The 27,811-nt window shown below is 36.5% G+C and overlaps 1 protein-coding gene and 2 pseudogenes across 14 annotated transcripts in view; 1 reads left to right on the top strand and 2 right to left on the bottom strand.

Moving 5' to 3' along the window:
* LOC148736918 (uncharacterized) overlaps positions 1 to 27,811 on the top strand; it is a 700,731-nt gene that overhangs the window by 133,256 nt on the left and 539,664 nt on the right. The gene's annotated exons all lie outside the window — the stretch shown is intronic.
* LOC111344550 (adhesion G protein-coupled receptor L4-like) lies at positions 10,498 to 19,029 on the bottom strand (annotated as a pseudogene). The gene is made up of 18 exons (XR_015997171.1): positions 18,508 to 19,029; positions 17,904 to 18,319; positions 17,748 to 17,807; positions 17,010 to 17,217; positions 16,146 to 16,250; positions 15,703 to 15,790; positions 15,315 to 15,405; positions 15,171 to 15,220; positions 13,914 to 14,040; positions 13,721 to 13,824; positions 13,363 to 13,465; positions 13,107 to 13,257; positions 12,913 to 12,996; positions 12,405 to 12,471; positions 12,196 to 12,278; positions 11,919 to 12,039; positions 11,380 to 11,421; positions 10,498 to 11,277 (listed from the first exon to the last, which is right to left on the bottom strand). The product of XR_015997171.1 is annotated as an adhesion G protein-coupled receptor L4-like (transcript).
* LOC148736950 (uncharacterized) lies at positions 19,169 to 24,322 on the bottom strand (annotated as a pseudogene). The gene is made up of 2 exons (XR_015997241.1): positions 24,179 to 24,322; positions 19,169 to 20,264 (listed from the first exon to the last, which is right to left on the bottom strand). The product of XR_015997241.1 is annotated as an uncharacterized LOC148736950 (transcript).

The raw sequence follows: 27,811 nt of genomic DNA, 5'->3' as shown, positions 1-27,811 counted from the left end.
AAGATACAAAAATAGCTTTATTCGCTTACGTTTTGTAAAAGCGCAGATAGTAAAAGGTTGGTAGATTACGCGGTTAATGAAAATAGTTCCAAGGAATCATGTTTAAAGGTAGATGACTTTTGCAATTTAATATTTAACCTATCGAAAGTTATTGCAAATGTCCCATCTTTTAAATGGAAAAAAAAATAGCTCGTTGTAGTTGTTGACGTCTACAAGATTATGTTATGTTAGGCTATGTTACATCGTATGCAAATAACTTCGTCGGCATGGGAATCAGGATAAGCACGATGGGAGGGGAGGGTGGGGACGTAGAGGAGTCGGTGAACACTCTAAACTATAATAAGATCCCAAACCTAATGACAGACTGAAAATATAACATAACATCGCAAAATTAAACTTCCTCAGTGCTACACTGTTTCATAATGGATTTTACGTCTTTTCCATTGAATACGATCATATACTTGACTTGATGTGCTACCGCCAATTTTTTTTTTTGTTTTGTTTTGTTTTGTTTTTTTTTGTTTTAAGAATAGATTTTCGTTGCACGCGCCGCAAGCTCCGCTATGAATTAGACAATTACACTTGAGTTAAAAAATGTTTGCTTCTCGATAGCAGCAAAATTGGATATTTTCTGCAGACAAATATACAGGTATGCTTTACAAGTGGCAGCATTATTGTTGTGTTAGTTGTTTTTCAATGATTATGCAACATCTCTGAAGAATTGAATTGAATGGTAATGAATAAAACTGTAATTTGTGAATGCAAATGAACTATTTCGGCTGAGCATCGTATTTATGGATCAATTAAACGATGGAGAACTGCTCAGATGAAATAATCTGTTATAAATATGGATATTAAGATTTTCTCTTAGGAAACTATCCACTGTACAATGCGAATTAATTAAGAAATAGAACAGTTAAAATGGACGAATGATGTCATACTGCTGTTATGGGATCGATGCAAAACATTAGCATTGCACAACTTTTTTTTTCTTTTCTTCAATCAGTATTTGGGTGGAATTCAATCATTTCTGTAGTATACAGGTGTCCTTTTGAAGGAAAACATTTTACATGATTAATAAAATGAAAAGTCAAGGAGGCAGAGGCCGAATTAAAAAGATAACGTAAAGATAAACCTGTCATGAGATGATCGGTCGCTGATGGCCTTCATTGTAAAAATTCCTCGTAGAAACTCGCGTCCTGGATTCTATGCAACAAGATGATGAGGGGAGGTCGAATGAAATTCTCTTTTCCTTTTTCACAAGATTATTTCATTCCACTGAAGAAGCGTCTGACGTATTTCGAAAGGACGAACTTTGTTTTACCACGAAAGAGGTCAGATACGAACTTCTCGGCTGACATCTGTCACAGTATAACTTTTAGAAAGTTCGTAACGAATCTACTGTGTTTCTGAGATCCTACGTATTAGTTCTGAAAGGTGTTGCATATCACGTCGAAACATAACAATCATGAATTATTGTCGTCTATTTCAAATTTAAAAGTGCATAATTACGTCATTTTGGTTAATCTTTTTTAACTCATTATGCGTGTCAACAATTAAACTGATGTGTTGCTCCGAACTTCAGTTAAAGACACAACAAACATGAATTAAAACAACCATTTCAATTTTAGAGCCACATAATTGTGTTATTATTTTTAACTGTTTCCAAATCATTTTCCTTCTCAACAAAACCAAAATTAAAATGACACATAGAAAAAAAACACCTTGAACATATCTCTTCCTTTGCTTTTATTTATCTGTTTATTTTTGTGATCTTTGTTATTTTCAAGTGTAATAAAATTCAAGAACAGACATCAACAAAGTTTGATCTATTCTCTTTCTGAGAGAGACAGAGTTTTATAAAAGCCACCAATCACATCTCGTTTTGTTTTCCCTGTTTGTTAGCACTGCGGGCTACAGGATCTTCCAATGCCAAAATACCTACATCTAATCATCCGCTACTTGCTTTAAATTTCTATGACATAACTAGCAAAGGTTGTATAGATTGTACTTACTCAGTGTACAGTGTATTGACAGGGATGTGAAAATTTTACTGGAATGAGGCCCGCTCTTAGCTCCATTCATCAAGCTTTCGATATGCAACAGTTTCCACTGGTAGATGTCGGTATTAGTTATGTTGGTTCTTGTATCGGTAACAACGCACATTCAACAGATTTTCAACGTATCACAAACTTTTTTCGAAGGAGGTAATGTATAACGGACATCATACAGGATCGCTTCTTACTGGCATAGCTATAGGTAATCAAAATTTTTCCTTCCATAAAGTATGCTGCCATAAGGCTAGAGGCTATTTTTACCCTCTGAGGAGCAATCTACACTTCATAAAACCAATCACGATTTTAAAATCGCTCTATCAGTTAGGATAGTAGGTGGATTAAATACATTTTTAATGACAAGCTAGTTCAGGAGTCACGTTTATGGGTGGTTGTCTTTTATGAATTACAGTACTTCTTTGCGGAAACTATATTTAGTAGCCTCTCTGCACGGATAGAAATAATTTTGCACCATCCATCATATAAGAAATAAAGCAGCGCGTTGTAATTGGTAAAAATAACTTCACCAGCGGGATCCATCTGGAATACATGTAGATACCAGGGGAAGAAGGAGTCCTTCAGTTACTCAACGTTATGAGAACTGGGATAAGCTTGCGGGAGGAGAGGGAGGGGAGGCGTGTGTCAAGTATAGGGACTTTTCTCTTTATTTCTCTTCATTTACAGAAGAGTTTAGATGCAGACAGATAGCAAAGATCAGCACATGCAACTGAAATATAGAGATTTTAACTTGACTAATATTCAACCACAATGACTTTTACCGCAAGAAAAAAGTGTTTCAATATTTTAAAAAAATTTTTATCTGAAATTATTGCCACATTAGTTAATGCTTGGTTCGACATGGAAAAAAAATTACAAACAATTGAACCATTAATTTTTTAGATGTATCTTCGCCTATGCGGGATCGGTCTACGTGCTAAACATAAAGTGGTTCAATTTACCGGTTGTCGTTTTAAGATTTCACGACGAAAGCGATGAGAGTCTTGGCTTTAATGTCTATTCAAGGTATCTGGTTAAAAAACAAGAAAGAAGTCAAAAGAGGCAATCTCTCTTGTTCATAGAGTCAAGCCCTGAAAGCAAACACAGAAAACGTTTTTGACCTAAGATGTTGATAACGGTTCCGTGCTGCAAAAAGTATGATTTGAAGAACAATGAGCAGAACAGCTTCCATCTGCATTTATCTCTTTCCTTTGATTTTACTTTCCTTAAAGCTCAAAAGTTATCTTGAAAAGATTCTCACAGTTATTGCTTATCTGAAGAAATTTCGTTGGAAGAGGCCAAACATTGTCCGGCTTGTTGCTCCAGTATCCGACCAAATTTTTGCCTTATTCTTCACTGTACTACTGTGTCAAATTTCGCGCGTTCCCTTGACCCTATGTAATTTAAATGGCATAGTAGGGCATAATTAACAGGCATATTTTGCACCAGTTGAGATTATTACTTGTTTTTTTATCAATGCAACATCTAAAATAAAAAAGTGAAGCGAATGGAAATGAACATTGTGAATTAGCAATGCAAATGTTTAATTGCAACTTAGCCGGTTTCATCCCAAAAATTCATCGATGAATTGGCGACGGGGACATTCTAATAAATGCTTTGGCGTCCGTTTATAGAAAAACATTCAACAACTCAAGTTGATGCAAAGTCGACGAGGCAGGAACTTAATTTAAAGGGCAATAAAAGATAAGCACGTCACAAGTTGATTGTCGCTGACGGCATCAATTGTGAAAATACGTTTGAATAAGTTTCAAACGATGAACTTGATTCGTTTTTGTCCGAAGAAGATCTTACAATGTGTACTTGTTGGCTGACAACTTGTTACAGCAACTTCAACAGGTAGGTAACTAGGCTGTTGTGATCTGGGACCCTACCCAACGAATTATATCATGCATTTTAACTTCATAACCGCGTAATTTTTTCATTGTGGTTAACTGTTTCCAAATGATTTTACGTCTTAACAAAACTAAAACTGCATTCCGAAACAAGCTTAAACACATCCCTTCCTTTGCTTTTATTTGTATATTTATCTTCATTACCTGTATTCTTTTCAAGTATAGCAAAAGTCAAGAACAGACATCGACAAAGTTTAATTTGTTTTGTCGAGAGAACCGAATAAAAGCCGCCGATAAAATCTTCTTTCCAGTTGGATTTCGCTTGGGGTTACAGGATGTTCCAATACCAAGATATCTTTACCTAAGCGTTCACTACTTCCCATTCAGTTCTAGAGCATAACCACTGAATAAAGTAGAGTTTGTACTTACTCAGCGCACAATGTATGGACAGTGCTGTGAACATTTTACTGGATTGAAGCCCAGTTATCACCCAGTTCATCAAGCTTATGATATGCTGAAGTTCCTTCTAGTAGAGGCCGATATGTTTATGTGACATACTTCTTGATTTGATAACAACCCAAGTGCAGCAGATTGTCTAACGTTTTAAAGGAGATAGCGTGTAATGGACAAAACAATAATCCATCGCTTCTTACTGACATAAGTCACAATTATTTTCTTTTCTTTAGAAACAGACCAATGAGGCTACAGATTATTTCCACCAGATGTGGAGCAATGGTTGGCTTCATTAAAACAAGTTATTGAAGATACTGAAATAGCTTTATTCGTTTGCATTTTGTAATAAGAAGGATATTGAAGGTTGATAAAATACGCGGTTAATGAAAATAGTTCAGGAATCGTGTTTAAAGGTAGATGTCTCGGTTTTACGAATTAGTATTTTCCCTATCGAAAGCTTTTGCAAGTGTCCTATCTGTTAAATGAAAAAAAAAAAAAAAAACAATACCATCCATCCATCCATCAAAGAAATGAGGCTGCGTGTTGTAGTTGCTAACGTTTACATCGTATGCTAATAACTTCCTTGGAATAGGAATCAGGATAAGCGGGAAGGGAGGGGAGGGAGGGGGCGTAGAGGAGTCGGTCAATACACTAAATTATAATAAAATTCCAAACCTTATGACAGACTAAAAATATAACATAACATCGCAAAACCTCCTCTGTGCTTTACTGTTATTTGACGGATTATACATCTTTCCCATTGAATGCGGACATATGGTCACGCGAGGAACAGTTTTTTTTTTCGGCTTGGTGTGCTACCACCATTTTTTGTTTTTGTTTTTGTTTAAGAACAGGTCTTCGCTGTACGCGCCGCAAGCTCTGTTATGAATTAGACAATTACTCGTGAGGTAAAAATGTTTGCTTCTCCATCGGACCAAAGTTGGATATTTTCTGCAGACAGATATACAGGTATGCTTTACAAATGGCAACATTGTTGTTGTGACTGTAGCCAGTCCAGTCCCCGCGCGGTTACTTTTCGCGTCTTTTTAGTCACGTGACCAGTGCGTTTTTGAACAAAAGTAGTCGTAAGTTCGACACAAGTTTCGGTAGATTCACGCTCGTTCAGCGTGCTTTCTTTGTCTTGCTATCGCGATCCTTAAGGCTGGACAAGATAACGGTGTGTATGTTTTATGTCTTAAGCTCGATAAGTTTTTGTTTTGAGGTTTATTTCCAATTTATTTCATGTGTTTTTGTGCAGCGTCGCTCGACAGATGTTTGTATCGAGTCTTAAGTGTAATTTTTGCGTTTGTTTTGGTTTTACGTCTTCAGTTGAAGTTAGTAAAGAACTACCAGCCTTAGGTACGTTGGTTCGTTTAATCTATGTAGTTACAGTTGTTGTTTTAGTTGTTTTTCACTCATTATGCAACATCTCCGAAGAATTGAATTGGATGGTAATGAAAACTGTAGTTTGTGAATGCAACTGAGCTACTTCGCCTCAATATTGTATTTTTTTAAAGTTTAATTTTTTCTGGAAATAAATATACGGGTATGCTTTACAAATGGGAGCATTGCTCTTGTATTAGTTGATTTTCACTGATTATACATTATCTCCGAAGAATTGAACTTAATGGTAGCGAAAACTGAAATTTGTAATTGCAACTGAGGTATTTCACCTCAATATTGTATTTATGGATCAATTAAGCGATGAAGAACTATTCAGATGAAATAATTTATTATAAACAGAAATCTTAAGGTTTTTCCATTCGGAAACTATTCACTTTACAGAGCAAATTCATCGAGAAATGGGACAATTAAAATCGACGACTGATATCATACTGTTGTCATGAGAAAACACAAGTTCTATACCAATTTTTTTTTCTTTTTTTATTCAGTGTTTGGGGTGTAAATCATTCATTTCTGCAGGATACGGGTGTCCTTTTGAAGGAAATATTTTACAACTCATTAAAATGAAAACTCAAGGAACCAAAAGCCAATTTGAAAAGATGTTGTAGAGTATTTTAAAGGATTGCTATTTCGAGTATTTTTAGGTTTACCTTCTGTTTTGTTAAGTCTCGCCTTTTTTCCTCTACGTGTTATTTTGACAAAGTTATAGTTTCGATCTTTTGTTTTAGTGTGCGCTTGAACTTGGCTCGGTTCGTGGATTCCTTCTTACCGTGCTAGACATTTTAGTCGCTTGTTATGGTTGAGAATAATTAGTTTGGTAGGTGGTCATGTTTCGGTTGGTAAAACTGTAATGCTTCGTAATGGATGTCGATGTTGTCAGCTGTGATGAAGGGCAAACTTGTTTAATTTAACACCACTATAAGTTCTAGCGCTCTCAGGTGGTTTCGCCCGATTTCTAAAACTATTTTTCATTTTTTATTTGCAAATATTATTCGGAAATCCATAGGATCGACTTCTCCGGGTATACTTATGATATATATTGATAAATCTTTTGAAAAAAGCTTTCGTACTCACTTAGGAGAGTTGTTGATAACACGAGCATTCCCCATAACTGGCAGCTTCTAGTGATCATCATTTTGTGTTCCATTGTATGTGTTGAGCAACTGTCAACTGAACCAAAGAAAGCCTTTAGTCAAATTTGCTGTCGTTGAGGATCTTTCAAAATGTTCTTTCTCGGTATGAAAGGCTTGTGAGAATTATCTTTTCACAACTTTTCGAAAGATAAGTTGGAACCAGGTGCTTTCAGTGTAGGCATATGCGGCAAATTGACCATTATGCAAATCATTGACGTCAGATCTTTCCGCTAAAAATTTCCTCGCATTTCTCCTTTTACCACCCGTTTGAAGTTTGGGTAAAACATACGTGATAAAAATGAAATTATCATTCGGATAAAGTGTTCCATCAAAAATATTAAAACTCTCTCCATAGGGTTGCACACGACGTGTAATGACAGAGCAGAAAGTTGTCTTAATCTTTTTGTTTCTAAATGATGAAGCCTCAGGGTACATATATTAAGTTTCGTTAGTAATTTTATTATAAGGAATTGTATGGAGCTCTCCGAGATACTTACAGAGCAAGACCCGTGTGTCTTCTCACGTGCTGAACTCATCTGCAAAAAAACATTATATATCAGTTTCTTTATTCACTTTCATTTTTTAAGAAATCAGATATAGCAAGGGAAACAACATTTTTTTCCAGAATAAACTTCAGCTCTCATTTTGAGACAGGTGGAAGTAAAACGTCTCAGCGTTTTTTTTAAGTCCTTCACGGGAAATTTATGAACAAAATTTTTTTTTAGGGGGGACTGCCTTGTAGACGGCTCCTATGGGATTAGCGTCTGAAGTCTATCTACAATGGATTTTCTTTCCAAATTCTAAAAATTACTGTGAGAAGTTTTACAGTTAGGTCACCACTACTGGAGAGGTACAATGTTTTCTGCTTAACAGTGTCAATTTTTCAACTGTCATTTGCACAACGACAGGAGGTTGATAAATCAACAAAGAGATAAAAGCTGAGAATTCAGAAAGAAGAAAGAAAGGAGAATAACAATCCGTCTTCTCGCAGAGTCCTCAATTTGTGTTTTTTCAAAATATAGTTTAGATAAGTTGTCCAGTACGCATGCGTTTATTTTGATCATTCCGCAGAATCCATATCTTTGATCTAATTCAACAGGCTTGAAATAAACCTTAATTTACATGGCTGCGAAAGATGTTCACCTTAAAAATCTACTTAAGTTGAATTGGGCTTCTAGCTAACATGAGTTATCTATACTGAGCTCATTAATAATAATACACCGGTTTCTCAAATTACGTCCTCGTAATACAGGTAGATGAGAACTTCAAAGGTTTTATCTCTCTCCCCGTCCTTATTTTTCTCCAGAGGCCGTCGTGAGGGCAAAATCTTCGAGTCCTATTAGGGAACTCTAATGAAGTTATTCTTTTCGGAGTATGCTTGTGGTACTAAATGAACTAAATTTATGTTTATAAAAGAACTTTGGTACTCACCCATCAGGTTATTGATACTAGAACTGTTCCCCATATCTGACATACTTTCGTCAACATCTCTCTTTCCGTGTGGTTAAAGTTTCTGTCACCGTTACGTTCAACAAATTCTGTTTTTTTTTCCCAATTTTTATAAGGTGAGCATTAGTATAAAGCTCCCTCTCACACTATCAGTTCAATAGGAATTTATTTTTTAACATCTTCTCTTTAGATCAGTCTCCCGCTAAAAGGAAAAGCTTTCCGCATGTGTTGTTTTGAGTCCAAATCAGCCTTCTTTTGCTAACTCATTATGCATGAAACTAAATGTAATGCAAATTTTTGAAATCTAGTCTCCGGTTAAATTCAATTTTAAGAATCCTTTGCACCTGTTTAATACAAAAGTGAAAAAATAACCAATTAATATCGAAAGATACTGACTCTTTTCTTCACTAAGCTTTCAAAATAATAAAATGGAATAGAAATTTATCGTAAAGTCTAGCTCGAGATAGTAACTTTTTGGTATCAAATACAACAGGAACTGCAAATGTAACTCTTGCAGTCAACTATTCACTGTGAGTCTGTTTACTTAGCTATTTAAGCAAAAATTTCGGTTTTTTTAGAGCATTAACATAACACCAGTTGACACGGAAAAAATATGGTTCTACTTAAATCAAATTTCTAATTTTCAAAGGATCCTCACGGCTCAAATAACTGTGCTGGCTTACCTTTCTCTGCCATTTTGACCCTGGTCTTCTCTAAAAGTATTTCGATATTATTTCCATCATTTTCTCTGGATGCTTCACTCTGGAATTCCAAGGTATGCCGATCAGAACCCTTGAGCAATGCCACTACGACCTTTAACACAAAATGGGTTAGTCATCAAAACTATCTCAAGGTCATTTCACTCTAAAACCCACCCATTCGTTTTTGCAATATTTTACTAGCTAGTTTCGCCATGTAATGCAAAATGAAAATGACGGTTTTCAAGCAATAACCTCAGCCCGTCGGCGTCGGTATTTGTCTTCAGATTAGCCTCCCGGAAAGTAGTAAATAGACCAGCGGAAAAGAGCAGACTCTAAGAGTTTCACCTTTTTATATGGAAGAAAAAAAATTGTTTTATAGTACCCAGCCATAGTAATCTGAAAAAGCCGGTTTCAAATGCTGTTTAGGACCATAAACAAGGTCACAAAACTGTTTTATTGATGCGCAATATAAAAAATAATAGGATGTATCTTCATGTCCACATTTGCCCTCTAAGCTTGCTTTTTGGCCAATTGTTCCTTTTTCGGACGATCTCTTAGCAGCGGAAATCATCATCTAACATGCCAGGCGCCTGAAGTTGTTAATTTACTGCGCTGACTATATTGACTGAGTATTAAAACAAACAAAAAAAGAGAAGATAACGGAACAAAACAAAACAAACAAAGCAAAAAAAGGAAAAAAAGGAAAAAAATTGCAGTCACAGAGAGGGTCTGATTGGACTGCTAGGCATCTTATGATTTAAATCCTTGCTCTCGATTTATCGGAAGAAGAAAACGTGATATTTGTCAATTTTCGTCTACATTTCTATTTCACAGCGCTGTAAATCGGACTTGTTTCAATGAATTTCAAATAAGTTCAATTTCTTCCTTTGAATCCAAAGTGATCGAAGGATTGTGACCGGAAAGGGTACTACGTTTGAGCGATGCCGCGGGAACTGATCATTCACAGAACTGCCCCTTTTTTCGTTTTTTTGTAATTATTTCATCTGTTTATTTGTCCTTTCATTTATTCATGATAAAATTTAACAGTCAGCTGTAACTACTATTATTACAAATGCAAATAGTATTTGGTATTTTACAGGGAGTTTAACTCCTCAAAAATTAGAAAAAGGTGACACCATCATGCATTATAACATAACCAGAGTAAAGCGCGCGCTCTGATTGGTCAATTTAGCGTCCTCCATTTGCCCATGGGTGTACGCTGCTGACGTGAGCAAATGCAAAGACTATTTTTCCACGAGCACTTGTTTTTTCTGGTCACGTAAGATTTGTTAAATAAAAGGGAACTCTTTAGCTACAATGTATCAATGTTATGTTATAAAACAAATGGTAAACACAACAGCGTACACTATTGAGTTATGGATGCACTTGGGAGGTTTGCTAAGCACTCAAGAAGCTAGAGTCGCTCTCGGCTATCGCCTCGAGCGACTCTTGCGCTTCTTTCGTGCTTAGCAACCTCCCGTGTGCATCCATAACTCAATAGTGTACGCTGTGGTGTCTACCATTTGTTAAATATAAGCAAAAAAATTGCATAATAGAATTCAAAGACGAGACAATAAAATGCGTATCATAATCAAAGTTAAACAGAGCACTGTTTGAAGACATAATGAGCCTCGATATGATGCATCATACAAATTACCCCCACATTCCAACTAAATAGTTTGGGGCAATCATAAGATGAACGGATACACAAATATGTGAAGAAAAGACTGTGAAGAATTTTAACCTTGATCGACAGCCAGCCTCAAATACTTTTCTTTTGAAAAATTTACATTTCTAGCACTTGGCTTAAAAAAAAAACCGTTAAAGGCTGTCGACTTTGGCAAGTCGCCTTATCACCGAATTAGAATCCTTGATCCAGATATCAGTAGTGGCTAACATCGTATAAACGATTTATTTACCCAGCTAAAGGTGTAATCGCAACTACCGACATTTTATTTACAGATCGAAAATAAACAGTCGCTATAGATTAACTACCGTGCTCAGAATGATCGTATCGAACAATGAGACAGTTGACTTTTGTACTCGGTCTGTTGAATCTATTCCTTCAAGTTGAGGGTTTTTCATTGAGGTCAAATTCATTGCAAGACTGCAATTCAGCTACCCACATATCACCAACATCGCTTGGATTAATCTGTGAGCTCTTCTTTGTGGAGTTTCCACTGTTTGTAGATGGAAAAATGGTGTTCACCTTTCTTTTGAATCGCTCTCGAATCTGCAGATAGACATGTAAAGTAAGAAAAAAAATTCCAATGCATATTTAAGTTTGAAAACCACATTCTCTACACTATATGTATGATTTTTCAAATTAACTTACCTGGCTGTTTCGCAAACAGTGAAGAACGAAAATCAGGAAACCCTTAAAAAAAAAAAGTTGTTTTTCAGATAAATTGTGATTTGTGATATGACTAGAGATAACTGCATTAAAGGTTTATTATTTTTTTTCATAGGTCTCAAAAAAAAAAAAAAAAAACACAGAGAAATCAAATTACTTCTGGAGTCGTGAGAATCTCATAAACAGGGGAATCGCTATTTTTTTTTAACTTTAATTTAATTCTGTTCTGTCTGGTTTAAAATTACAAGTTTCATATTATCACAATAAAATGTTTGGTTATAGCTAGGCGATAGAACGCATTTCCCGGACCCTACTAAACGTGAAAAAGCCATACGGGATATTGTTACAACGCGAGGAAAGCTCATAAATCCCATGCCAAACGCTATAACTTGATTAAGCATCCGCTTGGAAACGGAATTGACCAATCAGAAGATGCTTTCTATGTTTACTATAGTATAAAGTGATCTAGACACTGATAAGTTAATGTATAAAATTATGAGATGATAATATTTGATACTCACCTGTGTAGAGTTGAGGATGTTAAAAATGTAGGAAAAAGCTATGTGTAATGGCGACAAAAGACCAAATAGCCACGTGACACCCAGAAGGGGAATCATCACCACGCATGCTCTAATGCCAATTCTGAGGGGCGTAAACATGCGGGTTAATAGAATGCATATCACCCTTAGAAACATTTGTGCTAACCTGATCAATTTCAACAAAACCTTGAGGCAGCTAGACGTAAACTATTAAAATTACATCAAAACAGTTCTGTTCAATATAAAAGCTCTATCTCACCGTATTTGTTGACTTTGCTTGTCTCCTGTTGGCTGCATACTGGTCATCTCCTTAATGACTCGTACGAGTATAGCCAAGTTGATCTTGAAGCGAGGAAATTATTGAAAATCTTTGCATTAGGGTATGGGTGTTGCACATTTCAAGTCAAATACTAAAATCACCGACGATGATATGAGGAGAAAAATGAATAACCCGTATCAGAAACTTACCACTTCAATTGTAATCACGAATGTGACAAATATCCAAATCAGATTGTTCTCTGACGACATCCAACAACTAAAATGAAGAAAGGAAAATTGAAATAAAACTAAAGTAAAAATAAAAATGTGAACATACGAACTGCAGCTCTTAAGAACTTACAAAATGATACTGCATTTTTATGATTATGTGATGATAAGAATAGGGTAACGATCGGAAGGGAAGATTATGGAGAAAAAAGGGAATGTGACAAAAAGTAAATATATGGACTAAATAATAATTTGATTAAAAGTGTTTGGAAGATTGGTCATTTTAATTTCTCTTTCTCTTCTCTGCCCAGCCTTGGTCAGAGTATCTGGAAAAATTGACAATATTGACATCCTTATGAGAAGGAGTTTAAGAAAAGTTAGTAAGGATACCAAAGCAAATTATAAAAAAGGCCAAAACTTCAGCAAACAAAATTAACAATGTAAAAGAAGAATTAGAAGATAAAAAGAGAAAGAAAGCTGCGCCTCTTACAGTTTGTCACTGGTATAGCTTTTTATCCCTTCTTTCCCAGCAGCGATACACAATGAAATGGTACCACCATAACTAGGGGCAAACCTATTGCACAATTTTACAGAAAAAAAATGACTTAAAATGATTCATATATTTAAAGACACAATTTACAACAGTGAATGTATCAGGTAAGTTTAGCTGTAAAAACAAAGTACCCCATGACATGACGTGATACACGTGCATCTTGGTGTTGATGTTATAAACTTTTACAACAAACAGGTAGAGATAAATTCCCTCGACCAGCATCCAACAGAAAGCAGCCATCAGGAAATACTGCATAAGAGCTGCTACTGTGACACACACAGCCTACACAAAGTGGAAACGAAAACAGCAACATATGTCGTTATTTATTTTGTTTTGTTCGATTATAATATCTTTGAATATATTCTACAAAACAGAAAAGCCGCCCACCTTGTTTTCCGTGGCATTTATTCCAGTAAGAAATATTATTTGTCCAGCTCCTAAAGCCACAGCAAGGCTTAAGCGTATTTGAGACAGAGGTTGACGGGCATCTCTGGTAAAATCAAAAGTAATATACAGCACCAAAAAACAAAAACAAAGAAAAAAAAAACAAAACCACGTGGAAGGAAGCAAGAGAGATTAATTACAGTACGCAGGTGAGCTTGGACAGTCAATGATAACGAGAGACGCCCACAACCTGCTGTGCAGATTTAGTTTCTAATTAACACCTAGGCCTTTCCAATCGTAGTCGGCGTGAAAAAATGTATCTATTAATGTATTTTCCCGATCTTTTGATTACAATACTTACGTGAGGAAAAAATACAGAGTTATTGTCCATAGCATTCCGATAATAGAAAGGCTCAATCCTACGTACGTGATGATCTCCAGAGTAGTTATGTCCTTGGTGGAGAGCTGTGGCACAAATAAACATAAAAAAGAGGACGATACATTAATTGACCACACGGACCTATTACTTGAAAGTAACTTAAGAAAAATATTACCTTTGTGCCACCGCTGAAGTCCACTAAGACAGCAAAATGAGTCAAATGACTGCAGCTGCAAACTGTCTCTTCGGAATTGCTATTCGATGGATCCACATAACAACCCTTCTCTGAAAACCCGTCTGGACTAAAAAATTATGTTACAAATGAGAAAGATGATCTTATACAAAAAAATCAAGGTTTCAAACATCAATTACGGTTTTCACTGCCTTTGTTTTGGTATTTCAGAGAAAAAAACCATCAATATATTTTCGGTGATACTAACTAACAAAAATGCATATCTTGGAGGAAGACAAGAAGAAACGTGTGTTCCAAATAAAGATAGCGTTGGTAACAGAAATAAACAAATAACAACGTATAAAGCTTCCGAAAGTGTTCCCCCTGAAACTCGGTGGCAGTAAAAGCGTTAAGCTCAATGACAGCAAGAATATGGTAACCACCTTAATCAGATAAAGAGTTTAAGTCTATTACAATTCTAGCCTAGGTCAAGAGAATTGATCGCTCAGACTTCACCTCAGATTATCAAAACGTCAAGAATCGTCACCGACAATGCAATCTGACATCATGAATTCGTGAATGAATTCTTTATTTATATTGCGCCTTTTCTACACAATATTGAAAGGCGCAGTACCCCGCATCAATTTGATAGACACTACACAAAGATAGACAACAACACCGGGCACTACGTGCCCTACTCTTTTCGAACAGTGTGTTGATTCTTTAACGTCCCACAAGATTTCTTATCACATACAAGGGCTTGGGAGACGGGACCTCTATTTATCCTCTCCGAGAAGACTAGAAAGTCTAACCATTTGCAGATATCATTACAAAGGCAGCACTTTCTTCTCAGTTATTTAAAGACCCTGAGTGGTCAGGCCGGATTTGAACTTACGACCTCCCGCACAACAGTCCGGCGTTCTACCAATTGAGCTAACCGGGATAAAAATACATTGCGAAAGATTCTTCGAGTGATAATTTCCAATACCTACACTCAACTTTGGACTGAAGAAATATATGATCTTAAATCATGTTAAGGAAATAAATGTATTCAGCAAATAAAGAAGCCTTGGCTGTGCTCTGTCCCATTGTAAAGTAAGCAGGAAGCGGCTAGAGCACGAGAGAAGTGTAGGGGGAAACGCAGTAGTAATTGTCGGTCATCATACAAACTGGTAAATAATGCGAAAACTTTAGCTACGAGCTTTGTATTCTGATGAAATATGCTCTTTCAACCAATCGTAAATCATAGAAATGCTTTACCTTATTTTGAAGCCACTCCAAAACACGCAATGCTTTATTTTGTCAACAACCTATAAAAATATTTTTATATTACGTTATTCTCTTAAAAGCCAACCAACACAACACAGACGATCTGAAATGATCTTTCGATGTTCATACTGCTACCTCCAGGTTTTTAAACCTCAAGATGACATCTTGCCGTAGTTGTTCGGGCTTGGGATTCATAGCTGCTGTCACAATCTTAGTGTTCACGTACCTGTAAATAAAATTAAATCCTTCTAAAAATTACTCATGTTGCTTTCACAGTAACCGTACCTCAGTATGCTGTAAAGCTTCGTGGCAATGCATTGTGGTACCCATTAACTTTATATTGGAGAACTCCGTTTTCTAAAATATGTGGATAAAAAGTAAGTTCTTTTTGTGTTTTTTGAGAGTTTAAAGAGCAACATGACAATTGGAAATTGTCTTCAGACGCACTCAAAAAACGCGGGCCATTCAATATAAACACGTTAGGCACGAAGTAATCTTTGAATATTTTATCTTTTAATGTCACCTTGGACCATCAGTTTCTTTCCGGATGGATTTGTTTCTCAGCAGTAATCCATGGAGATCTTTGTACACACACCCAACAACCACTGACCCTAAAAACAAAAAAATTAGCCTGTGTTAAAATGTCTTCTGTATAACCCCATACCATGATATCAGTCCAGCTTTACACGTATTCCAAATCCGCCACGAGCCAGACGCAAGTGATTTACACATTTTTCGAGTTTTCCTCCAACGTCTCAACTAGGTCATTAACCTCGAACTTTCTGTGGGTTTAACAGTGTAATTAACGATGGGTTTCGACTTATCTGGACGTTAGTATCTTCTTAGCTATGTCATCATTTTCAGTTAAATTTTGCTTGTTGATTAACCGTAAAAGAATAAATAATGGAGCAAAATCCAAAACAAGATATTGTATAATTTAGAGTTAAAAATTTGGTTAGCACAAACCATTCTCAGCAAAATCTTTTGCAGAAATATTAATACTAGCTTGCCATTCTTCCTCCTTGAGGAAGAAGTCAGTCCCATAGTGATAACCTTTTTTAATGGCCACAACTGTAAGAAGGAAGAAGGAGAAGCCTAAATGTTAGATGATGATTGGAATTGTGAGATAACATTAGCATATGTGGAAGTTTTATCATTATTATTATCATTATTATTATTATTATTATCATTATTAACATTTTTTAATATTATCTTATTTTGTACGCACATAAATTTCAAGAAAACGACAAAAATTTTTAGTTTAAAAGACATGTTTCGACAGAAACCTCTGTCATCTTCAGTTGATTAACAAAGCGTTACAAGTTGAATTTATAAGTACATGCTAATTAAGCTAGTAAGAACAGAAAACGTGACAATGTGAAAATTATAAGGATAGCGTTAGATTTACATGATGTAATTGTTGATTCAAAGAAGGTTTTTCTCTTTGAATGTGAATAGCTTCTTTTATCTTGAGTTGGAAACACGTACAGGCGTGATCTAAGATCTGGAAAGCATTACAACATTACAAAAACTTAAACGCGATCCTGGTTTATTTCACCAAAATTTAATATGTACTGTTGTTCTGATATGTTAAGAATAGAGAAACAAACAGCACGAACAAAACCAAATAGTTAATAGAGCACTTTCTTCGATGCACCTACTCAAACTAAATTTTGAGATGAGAAACAGGCTAACTTACTGTGTTCTTACGGCTTCTATTTGTATGTATTTCATTTAGCCAGGCAGTAGACAGAGCACTCAATTAGTCGATAGGTCAGTTAGTCAGTCACTAGTTAATCAATCAGAAAATCTATGAATATTTCAACTCACCCATGTTTTGACTAGTGATTTTTGCAGATGGATTCGTTCCACTCAGATGGTATTTACCATAATTAAGAGCAAATTCCTCGAAGGCGACTGCCACCTCAAATATGGATCCTATTTTTATTTCATCTTCTTTATTACTCAGTTGGCCTGCATGGGGTTTCGTGATGTTCAGAAGGTTATCGGTGAAGTGTTGAAATACACGCACAGCCTCCTGTGAGGACAAAAATACCGTTATTTATGTTACTATGAATTGAGGTACTTGGCAATATATTTACCTCAACAAAATCAGCTTGAAGTTACAGATCAAAACTTTGACGAAAGTAATAATGTTGGTAATGAGGACTACTCCCGGCTTGTATTGATAGTGTAATTGTTGGCAAGTAATGAGTGGCTTTTAGTGGAGACTCGCAGTCCCGTTGGCTCTCTTTTAAGAAATAAAAAGGCTTTTTGACAAATCAAGATCGAAATTAATCACCATCATCGTAGTATTGAAGTGAAAGAGCTGCTCTTCTTCAGAAGACATATCCCTGTCTACATTTTATTTCAATTTTCATTAAAAAAAAACCCATGTAGACAGGGATGCATTGAAATAAAATGTATGCTTCGGTCCATGTTTAAAAGACCTTTGAAGCTTACGAATTGCTGCGTTCAGTTGGAGACGTCATTTTTGAAGCTATTGCATATTTAATATCGAAATATTATATCAATCATGTGATAGATGAGCAATACGTGCAATAATACCTTCAAAGAATTGTTTCTCTTGATATCTATTTCAGTGAGTTTAGAAATAGAGTCATTTGCCTGTGGTGAAGAAACACGAGAAGGTTGGCGATTGGCAGAGGCTATGATAATTATAATTACAAAGAGAAAGAGGAATTACAATACTCATGTACCTACCAAATCTCTCAGTGCTTCCAATGTCAATGACGGAATATTCCAAGTTGATGATAGCGGAGATGACGATGGTGACGGAAATAACGATGCTGCTGCTGGCGATGATGATGTTGATGACAAAGAAACTGATAATCTTTTTGATACTGATTCTAATGATGGGTTAAATTTGAATTCTGCAGTTTCTGATGCTTCTACACCTAATGACGATACTGCTGCTGCTATTAATAAAGATGGTGATGATAAAGATACTGATGGTTTTGTTGATACTAATTCTGATGATTGGGCTGATTCTGATGATAGGGTTGATTCTGATTTTGCCGTTTCTGATGCTTCCACACCTAATGACAATGCTGAAGACGATGATAATGGTGATGGTAAAAGTAAAGGTAACAGTGACGCCGACGATATTTGCAAAAGAGCTAAATGTTGAGGAAAAAGCAAATTGTCAAAATGAAATGAAAGCGATAATTAGAAAGTTATCGTTAAGCACAAGGCATTTGGAGTAAGAACCATTAAAAATGCACTATCTTATATGAAGAATCGCGGACACTTCGTCGTAAAAAAATATTACGGTATATTCAGTATTCACTTAGTTAATTTTACTCACAAAAAGTATGGGAGTTTCCTGTTCGTTGCAGCATTGGAATTTGAGTTGAAAAAACTCGATCCGTTGTAGAAAAGGCAGGTGTGATGATAATCGAGCGGTATAAATCTGGAGTGCTGCAGGAGCCATTTAGACATTTAAAGCAACTGCATTGTTTACCCATGTCACAGAGGGTATGATAGACTCCCTCCGTGAAAGGTAATGAGTCGTAATTAGGAATGAGACTTCCACAGCATCCACCATTCCCAGAACATATGACCCCATCCTGAGAATTGCTAGGCCAGCTTCTTGCCATGTGACATGTGGGACTGTCGCACGTTTGTGTACAATCGATAGCGTTACAATGCATGCTGCACACTCGTACTCCATTGCTGCAATGCTGTTTTTACACTTTCTCCCGCTGCAGTTTAGTTTACATGCTTTAGCATCGCAAGTTTGTTTACAATCTTCTTCGCCACATTCCAGATCCATTTCACATATTTCTACTTCATCAGAGCATTCCTGTTTTTTGCACTTTCCCCCGCTGCAGTTTAGTTGACATGTTTTAGTATCGCATGTTTGTTTACAATCCCCTTCGCCACATTCCAGATCCATTGCACACGATTCTCTTTCATCGTGACACTTTTGCAATTTACACTTTCCCCCAATACAGGTCAGATTGCATTTTTAAGCCCTGCAAATTTGTTCACAATCCCCTTCTTTGCACTCCAGACCCATTTCACATATTTCTACTTCATCAGAGCATTCCTGTTTTCTGCACTTCCCCCCAATGTAGTTCGGTTTACATGTTTTAGCATCGCAAGTTTGTTCACAGTCCCCTTCGCTACATTCCAGATCCATTGCACATAATTCTCCTTCATCATGACACTCTTGTAATTTACACTTTCCCCCACTGCAGGTCAGATTGCATTTTTCAGCATCGCAGGTTTGTTCACAATCTCCTTCTTTGCAATCTAGACCCATTTCACATATTTTTACTTCCTCAGAGCATTCCTGTTTTTTGCACTTTCCTCCACTGCAGTTCAGTTTACATGTTTTAGCATTGCAAGTTTGTTCACAGTCCCCTTCGCTACATTCCAGATCCATTGCACATAATTCTCCTTCATCATGACACTCTTGTAATTTACACTTTCCCCCACTGCAAGTCAGATTGCATTTTTCAGCATCGCAGGTTTGTTCACAATCTCCTTCTTTGCAATCTAGACCCATTTCACATATTTTTACTTCATCAGAGCATTCCTGTTTCTTGCACTTTCCTCCACTGCAGCTCAGTTTACATGTTTTAGCCTTGCAAGTTTGTTCACAGTCCCCTTCGCTACATTCCAGATCCATTGCAAATAATTCTCCTTCATCTTGACACTCTTGTAATTTACACTTTCCCCCACTGCAAGTCAGACTGCAGTTTTCAGCACCACAGGTTTATTCACAATCCCCTTCTTTGCAATCTTGACCCATCTCACATATTTTTACTTCCTCAGAGCATTCCTGTTTTTTGCACTTTCCTCCACTGCAGTTCAGTTTACATGTTTTAGCATTGCAAGTTTGTTCACAGTCCCCTTCGCTGCATTCCAGATCCATCTCGCATAATTGAACTGCATTGTTGCAATTCTGTTTGCACCCTGTCGTCTTGCATTTCATAAAACAAGAATTATTACCACTGTAACACTGAAGTGGATTGCAAGGAGTTTCATTAATATATTTTTTATGACAATCCGATGTACATATATTTTGGTTGCATACATCATCGCCCAGCCCAAGGCCTGAAAAAAAAAATTAATAAATAAAGTAACACAAATGATGATTACCAGTCATGACAATAACTAGGACAAGAAGAAGAGTCAGGAAAGACTTTCGCTGATACAAAGATTTAGGCAATTGTTGAATACGAGGAGCTTATAGTTTTCATGGAATTCACCGCTACAGCAAAGTGAGCACATAAACATATTGTACTATATCTTATTAGACGTTTTGTTGTATGGTATCGCTGCCGACCTGAATTATCATCACTCAGTGAGCATAATGAACTGGTGTCCTCATGCCGCTAGAGAAACGAATCGATACTGCGCATGCATGCGTAATAACCGAACAACGCATTTAATTCTATCGCCACGCCTCTTATGCAAATTCGTATAGTATATAAGCGATGGCTACGAATACTCTTATCAAGAAAATTTCCTGATGAGTGAACAGTCACGAAACCGGCCTGTGGGGATGAAAACGTAGTTTTCGTATTTTTGTAACTCAACATATATATATAAGAGCAGAAATGAAATGGTCAAGAGGCCAACTCCAATGTAGCTTTGTTGGTTTAATAGCTCGACGTTTCGACCGTCTCGGTCTTCCTCAGGAGCATACTAATTACATGGGCAATATTCAAATTTAAAATTCGTGTCAACAGTAAACATGTTATGACGTAATAATATCAAAAAATAGAATAGATAACAGCGAAACGTGTCATGGTGTCTAAAATAGATAAATTAAAGTAGTTATAATTCATGTAGTAAGCTTATTGATAGTAGGATTGAGTCTTAATATCCAGTAATTTTCTCTTGCTTTTCTGATTTCTTGATTTTGACTTCTAACTTTTTCAATAACCGTAAGTTTAAGATGGTCGACGCCACAGTTCTTAAAATGTCTGACAGAGGGTATGTTTTTATGTCCGCCCTTGATGTCGCTACGGTGCTGATTGCCACGGTGGTGAATTGGGTGACCTGTCTCGCCTACGTACTGATCGTTACATTTGCTGCATTCAATCAGGTATATTACATTGCTAGTCTTGCATGACGTGTGTTGTCGCAGTGTTATCGTTTCTCCTATAGTGCTGCTTTTAACTGACCCTGTAAATTGCCCGTATGTTTTGCAGCAGTTGCATCTTATGTCAGCCCTACAGGGCCAGAATCCGGGACTAGTGGATTGCAATGGTTTCTGCTTTTTATGTTCATGAAAGAAATGACTTTTGAGGTTTTTGTTAGTTTGGAATGATCGACCACAGATTGTACAGGTAGTGTTAGATGGAACTTGAATGTGTGGATTGCTTATACCGTGTGGGGATTCATCAGTGGAGGGGGCTGTGTCAGAGGCTATCGGCGATCGCAGTGTTTTGTGGGTAAGCATCTGTGTTAAATTATGCCCTTTTCGATAGGCAACGAGAGGTGTTTCTTTGAATATGGCCTTTGAATATGATTAAGGAATGTATAATGAAAGCAAGGAGAACATCAAGGCAGGAAGCGCTCACAAGCAAACCTATTTCCTCCACTGACCGTGTACCACTTGTAATAACTTACAACCCAGCACTGCCAAACATCCACAAAATCCTCAAGGAGCACCATCAAAGACTCTTGACATCGTCCAACACACAGGCCATATTCAAAGAAACACCTCTCGTTGCCTATCGAAAAGGGCGTAATTTAACACAGATGCTTACCCACAAAACACTGCGATCGCCGATAGCAGAACTGTGGCGTCGACCATCTTAAACTTACGGTTATTGAAAAAGTTAGAAGTCAAAATCAAGAAATCAGAAAAGCAAGAGAAAATTATTGGATATTAGGACTCAATCCTACTATCAATAAGCTTACTACATGAATTATAACTACTTTAATTTATCTATTTTAGACACCATGACACGTTTCGCTGTTATCTATTCTATTTTTTGATATTATTACGTCATGACATGTTTACTGTTGACACGAATTTTAAATTTGAATATTGTTCATGTAATTAGTGTGCTCCTGAGGAAGACCGAGACGGTCGAAACGTCGAGCTATTAAACCAACAAAGCTACATTGGAGTTGGCCTCTTGACCATTACATTTCTGCTCTTATTTACCTTACTTCAAGAGCCCACGATCGCTTCAGTGATCCTCCAGGCAGCGCGCTTGAGACTGATCAGCATTGTTTGTGGGACCCCTTACAACCTTCTACTTCTATATATATCTGTATATATATATATATATATATATATATATATATATATATATATAAGAAAAATATTGTAGTACACGAGGACGGACAACTTCGAGCTAAGAAAGACATATACTCAAATAACAAGTCTAAGAAAGTTTAATAAAATACGTTTCGGTCCGAGACTTTCATCAGTTGTAATACAATGAGTTACAAATTCCTTAAATAGATTCATATAGGGCGTGATGACACATATAAACAAACACAGTTATTACTACGCGACAAATTATCACAATAAAAAGAAATGGAAAAATTGTCGAATTCATTGAAAATGTTAAGGAACCAGCGTTGACTTGAAGGCTTGAATAAGCGCCAGGAATTTCACTCCAAAAAAAGAATAAACTATAATTAATGTGGATAATTTTTTCAAATTGGGCGGGCATCAAAGGTCCCAGTCTCAGCGTTGATTGGAAATTTTAGTACAGTTCTCGCCTTTCTAACTTCATCTGCTTCGGCATAGAAGAATTCTACCCATACATCAACCTTAATCTCCTAAACAAAGCACTCAACTTCGCATCTGAATTTGACAACATCACCGCCGACGAAAGGAACATTATTATTCATGCCAAAAGCTCGATTTTAATCCACAAGTCTTGAACCAGTTTGTTATAATCATATATATATATATATGTTTATCTATTTAGTTTTGACAAGGATAGGCCGCTCCTTTCCAGGGGTGTAGTACGATGAATTATGCATCATCAGTATGCCCGGAAATATATCCTCTTTTTGTGCCATTTTGCAGGTGTCTCTAGGCTAGAGTAAAGAATGACGCCGTGCTCCCATAATTGAGCTGTGTAACATAAATGTCTAGAAATATGCTTTCTCTAAATACCAAGTATATTTCTGCATATCGTCCATTTTATCCCTGAGTATCAAAAATATTTTTGACGAAAAGCTTGAATTAACCACTGTTGTTTATTCGACTGAATTCATAAGAAAAATAAATCAGTGTAGCTACTTAGGACCAAAATAAAAGTTGAAAATGCAATAGAAAAACTACATTGAACCATTTTAAAAGAAGACTAGAGATATAGTTGCTTAGCTACTAGAATCGTTGAATTATGAGAGGTTTTGAAAAGCTGGCTCCTCGTTGGTAAAGTACTACACCGGTTTCGTAGAGGTCATGGTTTCGAATCCCGCATAGGCCTGGTAATTTTTTTTTTTTTCAGACCCTACTGCTTAAGTAGTGTTTATAACTGCGAAGATCGTTCTCGTAGTAATTTCTTTAACCGCAGTTCACATATATGATTTTCATATGTTCACAAACGCTAACTACTATTCACTGGTTATCCCAGAGTTCTCATGTCATTTCAAGTGAAAAAATGGGCTTAAACTATACCATCACCATTTGCGTATTTGCGCAAAAACTTTACATATTTTATGAAAGACTCCTGAGTTAAATTAGACTAAAAGGTTGGAGCTTAGGAATACATTGCTAAATTAGCTCCTTGAAGCATATCCCTTAAAATCGTTTGTATTGGCTTCCTAATGGAAGTCGCCTTTGTCAACTGTGATGAAGGGCAAACTTGTTTAATTAACACCATTCTAGTTCTAGCGCTCTCAGGTGGTTTCACTCAATTTTTCTTTATCTGTTTTGCTTTTTTGTTATTTGCGAACACTATTCGGAAAGCCATGGTTCGGCTCATCCGGGTATACTTATGATATATATTAAAGAATATAAATCTTTTGAAAACAACTTTCGCACTCACTCAGGAGAGTTGTTGATAACACGAGAATTCCCCATAAATGGAAGCTTCTGGTCATCGTCATTTTGTTTTCCATTGTATGCGTTGAGGAACTGTCAACTGAACCAAAGAGAGCCTTTAGGCAAATTTACTGTCGCTGAAGATCTTTCAAAATGTTCTTTCTCGGTATGAAAGGCTTGTGAGAATTATCTTTTTACAACCTATCAAAAGATTAGTTGGAACCAGCTGCTTTGAGTGTAGGCATATGCGGCAATTTGACCATTATGCAAATCGTTAACATCAGATCTTTCCGGTTAAAATGTACTCTCATTTCTCCTTTTAACACCCGTTTGAGGTTTAGGGAAAACAAACATGATCAAAATGAAATTATCTTGCCGAGAAAGCGTTCCAGCATAACTTTTAGGACTCTCTCCATAGGGTTGCACGCGACGTGTAATGACAGAGCAGAAAGTTGTTTTAATCTTTTTTTTTTCTAAATGATGTAGCCTCAGGGCAGAGATATTAAGTTTCGTTAGCAGTCATGCTAACAAAAATTCATCAATGATCATTGCTACCCTTTGTTTATTTAGCCAGTTTACAAAGATTTAAGTCTTTTCAGAGCGTAAGCATAACAGAAGTCACTTCGCGATAATAATAACTCCAATGAAAACGGGTGTATCAATGAAGATTTTTTCTCTTTATTAATATTAGCACATATAACGGCTTAGTGGTGCAAAGCCACAGACTGTGCCTGTTTTTTTTTTCATACTCCACAAATTTTTCTAAATGATACACATTAATTTTTTCGTCGATATAAAATTAGGCATAGTAAGTCAAAAAACTCTGTTTGATTTGATCGTCTAAAACTAACGAGCTAATGCTTTCCTTTACTAGTAATGAGCGGGTTTCTTATCTTCACTTGAACACGCACATGATAGTTCACATGACATATGTTGATATATGTTTTCGTAATTGACCACCTGTTTCATTTCCGTTGGTGTTTCTAAGACTTTCCGGGAAAATTCTGAAAACAAGGCGAAAACATAAACTTCAAATAATAACGGTGCAGTTGGAGCATTTTTGTGAAAAAATGGTTGTCATCGTGAAAACAAAGAGCTCTATTGATGTTCCTATCGCTGTTTCGCACGAAAGTGTATTTTTGCTTTCTTAAAAGAGACATTTACTTCACAAAAACCTTCGAAACACCGATATCTTTTTGGTTCTTTTTTTCCGTTCACTTCTTACTCATAATTGAATACGGTTTTGCGTAAACGCTGCAATTCAGACTACGTCTTCTACTGTAGCGAATATTAACGCATAATATCGAAATACTCATAGGAAAATAAAAACACTATCTGTTGCCAAGTTGAATCTAGTTGAACCAAACGCAAACTCTTGGCAAAATTGCTGTAGCATTTGATTCGCAACAAATTTACCTTGCCAGTATCCCTGAAGAAGGCTTCGTTGATTGTTATCTTTTGGAAATCTTTCACAGGTCACACAGAAAGTGTTGTTTTGAGCTAGAAACAGCTGTTTATTGCAATTGCAAGCATTTTATGCGGGAAATTGATTGTTATGCAAACTACTGAAGTCAGTTGTCTCCGCGAAAATAAGACGCAGTATGCCTTTTGTAGCCGTTTAAGATCTGAGTAAAACAAATAAAACTGGTACGAAAGTGTTCCAGAACAGATTTTCCAACTCTTTTAACATAATAACGTGGGATGCGTGATGACAAAGCGAAAACTATATTTTCTTCTTGATGATGTAGCCCGGGGCTAAAAGTAAAGATCTAAGTATTAATTACTGACTAGCATTCTTTGTTTATTTAGCCAGTTAACAGTGAATTCATTTTTAGGGCCCAAATGCGTTGCCTCGAGAGAATTACGCCATCAGACTAAAATGCTTGTAACAGATCTATCTGAGATCACTTTTTCCCTTTCATGAATTGACACACTTTAGGTGGTGTAGAGAAACATAACGCGACTGATTGTTTCACGCGCAAGGGCTTTCGATTATACACATAGCTTTATGTCGTTGTCGTGAATAGTGGGGATAAGAGTTTAAGATATGTTATTTGATCAGCGGTTTTTTTTTATAAAAGCTACTCGAAATGTTATCCTCCTTCAGTTGTTATTTTCATAGCAATAATTTATCGCTACATTCACAATGACGAGGCACCATTGCTATACTTTGTGGATATGAATCATGCATATTATGGTGACAGTGGTAATCTGTTATTCTAAAACACGCACATGGTAGTTCAAAATAGTTTTCTGATTGGCTGTTTCCTTCAAAATTACAGGTTAATAACTATTAGCTAATAGAAAATGTTTTCGTATTAAAAAAACCTGTTTCAGACCCCAAGGTTTTTTGAAAATTTTAAAGTCAATATTCTGAAAAAAAGAGAGAAAGATGATCTTAGAATAATGACGGTGCAGTAAGCACATCTTGACTGAATAAAAGTTCCCATCGGGAATTCTTAGAGCTTCATCAATGTTTCCTGTCGAGCAAACTCAAATAAGTTCAAATGATTTGGGGGAAAAATATCGGAAATGCTTCAAAGCCTTGCTCACCTTGCATTTGTATAATGGTTAGGCGCACTGCTTCAACTGGCCAGAGGGTGTGTTATTTCGAAACTTTGCTATTTTGAGAAATAGAAGTATTTTTTCCGTGTTTTCATAGCCTTATCGAAATGCAATGACGGCAGACGAACCCGTGTTGCAGTTCTCACAGACTTTGAGAAGTCTCCCTGGCAACCCTCCCCTCAGTTGAAATTATTCCTGACAAATACACGCGAGTCTACAACAATACAAACATGTTTACATACTCACACTTAACCAGACCTATCGATCTTGAATGAAAAAAAAAATGGGTTTTGGACAGCCATTAACAGCCAAGCTGAATGGCATGGACTAAAACTCGAAAGAGCAAAACGAAAAGAAACAAGCGAAACCACCGAAGCGACCAAACGGGAGCATCGAAATAAGCGAACCAAACGACAAAAACAAACTATGGGGACGACCAAACAATATACAAAACACAGTCAATAATAAAATGAATACGCAGAGGGTGTCAGGCGTCAACCGTCATATTCGTCTCCTTTCGTTTATGGTCAACTCTTGATCTACGTCGCAAGGCAATTAAATTATCTCTTGACTGCCATCGGATTGGCGTGTGGGGTAATGGGAACCCTAAAAATATTATTTGAATATATCAAAAAAGTTGAAATGGTAAATTGCCCACCGTTACGATTATAAAAGCTGAAGTTTCGAGCGTTAGCCCTTCGTCATTCGCTTCGTCATTACCCCCACCGACGCAGCCCCAAACAGTTTCTTTAGAAACTATCAGCCTTTACCTAAAAAAAAATTAGTTCATTAAAAATCACGAATGTGGATCGATGCTGTCAATGAATACTTTTATCTGTTTCTTCCTCTCCTTTCCATATATGCTTTGGTATTTGATATGGCTAGCGTTCCGTCCCGGAAACTACATAGAAGAGTCAAATAGTAGTTTCAACTACTCGCATGGTGGAAAAAACAATAAAGTTTCGTGAGACAGCCGTAACGTTTGACGGCCATAAAATGCGAGAGAATATTTGATAACAAATCTCCATTTTCTGCGACATTTTAACCTCTACGTGTGTCGATCGTTGTAGTG

Source organism: Stylophora pistillata, chromosome 2 (assembly GCF_964205215.1).
Source record: "Stylophora pistillata chromosome 2, jaStyPist1.2, whole genome shotgun sequence".
NCBI classification, from domain to species: Eukaryota; Metazoa; Cnidaria; class Anthozoa; order Scleractinia; family Pocilloporidae; genus Stylophora; species Stylophora pistillata.
Note: the sequence above shows the minus strand (reverse complement) of the source record. Positions and strands in the feature narration are given on the sequence as shown.